Raw genomic sequence first — 4,941 nt, forward strand, 5'->3', positions numbered from 1 at the left:
ATGCAATGTGTTAATTATTGAAACTGTCCTACCAATTTGGTTTGAAACTGTCTCATTGCTATTTGTTTCTCAATAAAATTATGGGAATAAGAAAGAATTCAGTCATTTGTTGCTGGATTTAAAAATGGAAGATGGGGTAGTGCACCAGGGAAAGTAGTGGGAACATTAGGAAGTTGCATTTTCCTGACAGCATCAAGAAGGGGCCAGCTCTCAGCATCAGTTCACTGAGACCTACACCTCATTTTTAACCTCTAGAAGTGTGAAATATTAGATTTGCATTGCTTTAGGCCCCTGTTTTTGACTTTACTACAGCAACAGCAGGAAACCAATGTGTAAGTGAAAGAGCCTTTCAATCTGGACACCTGCTCCCACTTTACCATCTGGAACATCAGTGGGTGGATGTCTTCCTCTGCTGACATGAGTGCGATGGGATTGCTTGGGTTTTATCTAGGTTCCAGGAGGTGTATCTGCTGCCACTATCAGCCATCCTGTCTAAGGGGATATACAGAAGGGGAGTACTGAAGGGAGGATAGATCAGCTTTGCGCAGTCTTGATAGGGAACCACCAGTCCTTGTTGAGTAAATGGGGAAGAAGAAACAGGTTCACTTGTGACTACTTCATCTCCAATAAAATCAATGAAGAGCTGTTTGGGTGAGTTTGACAAAGTAGCAATTGGATACAGATTCAGAAAATGCCTGTTTTCCTCCTTCTTTTGAGATTCTACGGCATTTAAAAATGTCCTTGAACATGGAACGCACTTCTTTAAATTCCTGACATAGCTTCCAAAGTGTGTTAACATTTTTGTTTTGGCTTCAAAGTTCTTTCTCGATCAACAAATCATGATGACAGCTCAGCTATAGGAAAGAGTATGAGCCCATACTCATGCTCACACACGCAAATGTGCACATGTGCATGAACACAAATGCACACATGTGCTCTTATCCTTGCACACATGTATACATGTACATATATACAAAGGTCAATGCATACATGTATGCTTATACATGCACAAGTAAGCTAATACAGATACATGTATACAAGTATACATGTATACAAGTATACATGTATGCAAAATATGCACATATTGTTGTACCTAGGAACAACATGGGTGCACACCCATACACACATACACATATTCCTAGTTCTAAAGTTTCTCAATATTCCATTTGGCAGCACTTGATCTCAGTGGATTTTTTTTTTCCTTAGGTTTGTCTGTGCTCTGTAACTTCATAGAATCAGAGCAACCGATCTCAAATATGAAAATCAAACTTGGACTTTTCTATTCCTTATTGTGTCTTTATTACTTTTCTTGTTGCTGGGACAGAATTCCCAAAATTAAAGGAGGAAAGGTTGACTTGATCTCACAGTTTGTAGAGGTTTCAGTCCATAGCCAGCTGGCTCCAAGGCAGAGTGGCATCGTATGGGAGAAACAGCTCATGGTGTGGGAGGCACAAGGCAGCAAGTAGCCCCAGCAGCTGCAGCAGCCTTCCTTCCTTCTGTCCTTTTGTATTCCATCCATGCTACAAGCCTATTGACTAGTTCCTCCCATATCCAAAGTGGCACTTCTGCTATCCACACCCTTAATCCCAGTGTCACATCCTTAATTCACATTCACTTACCCTAATCCACACACCTTCATGACTCCCAACTTAGGAGTGCATGAGCCTTTGGGGATTGTTTAGATAAAAGCCACAACACTGTGCTAGGTGAGGTGCTCATCAAGTTAACTGGATTTCCTCACTTACACCATAAATTCTTTAAAATAGGTTACTGTTTCTCTGCTCACTTTGCCAATGAGAAAATAATCTGAGTGCAGCAGAGTTTTCAGTGTGCACACTGCAAGTTCTCCACCATGGTGTAACTCCAGCTTGTGTTCAAGGGTCTCCAGGGTCCCCATGGCAGGCAGCAGGCTTGTACCTTTCCCATGTGGTTTACCAAATGTTCAACCACAGGCAAATTACTGGTTTGCTGTGTCCTAGTTTCCTCATGGAGAATGGGTACAATGACAGCACCTACCTCAGAGAATTGTTGTGTATTAAATCAGAGTAGAAGTAAAGCAATTGGGACAGTGTATGGCGCCTCAGACATCCTCCCAAATTGTTAGCTACTGTTATTACTGTACAAAAAAACTTTTCTTATAAGAAGTTGTCATGTCACACAAGTCTGGACATTATTATCTCCCCGAATGACTTGAGCTGAGGGTACTATTAAATTATTTATAAAAGTTGGTCAATGTTTATTTACATCAGGCTTGGTTTCGAATAAAGCAAGAAAAAAAATTAAGCCAAACATACACTAGAAGCACCCCATTTGCATTACTTAATATGGTTTTCATAAAGACTTCAAAAAATCAGTGGAATAGTAATTACTATAATTAATATATTTTTGTTAAAATTATAGAAAGTGAAGCTCAGCGAGTTAAAGGAACTTGATCAAACTTATACAAGTATGGTGTAGAAGGATAGGTATTCTGGTTGTAGATAGAATGATAACCCTGATTCATCCTCCACCCACCCATTTATCCATCCATTCATCCATATTCTATCACTCAGAAGATTTGAAAAATAAATGTGGAAATGAACATAGATACTGAATCTTGGCTCAGTGACTTCTTCCTTATAAAGTTATGATGCCTTCATTAGGTTTTCTTCTCCTAGAATCACCTTTTTATTCTTTAATTTATCCGTGACCTTGGCCACTATTGGATATTATTCTTGCAGTTACTCAGGAAGCATATCTATATTAGTGTAACAGTATGTGACTTTGATGCCTCTATTGATGGGATAAAATTAATTTTAGCATGGAAAAATTTTGAAGTATTCTATCAGCTGTTGTACATTGTAACCAACTTAATAAAAAAGTAGAAGGAGCATATCTGACTGGTGATGTTTTGGCAGTTGTGTTCTGGGATGTGGCTAAATTAAAGTCCAACTTTTAAAGTTGGCATCACCCTGCTTCTGACTACATGGTGCAGAGTGGATGACTTGGTGTGCACAGGCGGACCCCGGATGGATGGAAGGGATGGAGATGGGAGTGTGTGCCAAGTCAGTTGTGAGCAAAGGCCACTGATTTTAGATAACTCCTATTTGGCGCTGACACTTCCTGGTCTTTGCTTGAGAAAGGCTTCATGCTATTTGAGTTTCAAGAGCTTTCCAGATGAAATCTCCAAACTAGGAGTTGTATGCATGATTACAGCAGCCATGCAATTAGCATATCTTGCAGACATAGCAGCTCATTAAAAACATGTATTTGTCCCTAGAAGGCGAGCCTGAGCTGACATCAGTATTCCACTTGAAAGAGAGAAGGTGCTGAGTGCAGGGCTGGAGCCAGGCTCTGGCTCCTCCAGCCAAGTGTGAGTCTTTCCTCTGTTCAGCTGACCTGGCTGTGAACTCTTCTAAAGAACTAATTGAAAATATTTTGAACATTACGAAGATATACTTGAAAGACTCGCTACAAGGATTCTTGAGTGCTTCCCCACCCAGATGGGAATGCTGAGTGGATAAAGAAGATTCTCTCCTGGCCTCGTGGACTCGATTCCATTGCTCCTGCCAACGACACACCCCAGAAATGATTCCTGCAATCTGAAGTCACTTACATCATTTTGTTTAAGAATTATTTCTCGGTTCTCAGTGTTCCCCGAGCCAGATGACTCATTACTTCTGAGAAAGTCAAAGCATGACTTGGTTTCTTAATGCATTTACCAGTACCTCAAATAATACCTGAAATCACTAAGTTGGTGGAAACACAGCCTTACGCAGTGGTCCTCAGAGCAGGGTCTGCAGTCCAGCGGCATCAGCCACACCTGAGAGTTTATTTAAAATGAAAAATCTCAAAATTTGCCCCTGGCCTACTAGATGAGAAAACTTGGTGTGGGTCGGTGCTAGCCCAGGATGCCTGGAGGAATACTAGCCTGTCGTCAAATCTGAAAGCCTCTGTTAAGGGAAACCACACAGAGACAAGCAGCTCAGCTTGATTGTGGGGAAGTCTAGCTTTTTTCACTGGGAGGCTTCTTTTCAACTCTGTGCTTTCAGTAGATTAATTAGATTTATCATTACTTGTATTTCCTCTTTTAAATCCCAATCTTTTAAAATATATTTAAACTTTTATATTCATTACATTCATTTCACAGACACTTTCTACTGTACTGAGATAGTTAACGTTTCATTAATGTAGGAATAATAACTTTATTCAAGGAAAATGAATACTGAAGAGACAATTATTAGCATATAATAGTGCAGCTGCTACTACTTGCGTCTTCCTTTCAAATTTCCTGTAGAGAATATACGTTGCATTGCCTTTGGCATCAGAAATCAGTGTGTGTTCTAAATACAAGCAAGTCAATGGGCTCCAAGATGCTGGGTGAGCGGGAGGATAGAAGGCATAGAATGCGGATCGGAAGTGGACACTCCTATTGTTTCCCATTTTTGTAATGAATGTTTGACTGAGTTTCTGAAGCAGTGGGTGGCTATACAGTACCATGGTCACCCTCCAGAACTTCTCTGGCACTGATACATCTAACAGCCGTGTTCAGAACAGGAACATTGCAAATTGTATTTATTTTCACAGGCACGCACACTCGAATTCCTTCTCACGGCACACAATTACGTGAGGCCCGACAAGCCCTTACAGGCAGCTCCCACGACCCCGCTCTGTGCTGCTCCTCTGGGGGCTCTTCCCCGCCCTCAGCCCTCGAGCTGCTAGTCTGTCCTCTCTCCAGCAGCTGAGTCTGTTTCAGACATCATAGAAGCAGAACCCCACGGGCTGTGACTGACAGGGCTGGCACTTGGAAAGCACGCACGCTGTTGTGTAGCTGCGATTTATTTCTTTTCATTGCTGAGTCGTGTTCCATTCAACAGGTGAGCCGTGGTTTATTAGGAGACGGGGTGTGTTTCTAGGTTCTTTCTTTCTTTCTTTCTTCTTTCTTTCTTTCTTTCTTTCTTT

This window comes from Octodon degus, unplaced genomic scaffold (genome assembly GCF_000260255.1).
Source record: "Octodon degus isolate 3935 unplaced genomic scaffold, OctDeg1.0 scaffold00010, whole genome shotgun sequence".
Taxonomy (NCBI): Eukaryota; Metazoa; Chordata; class Mammalia; order Rodentia; family Octodontidae; genus Octodon; species Octodon degus.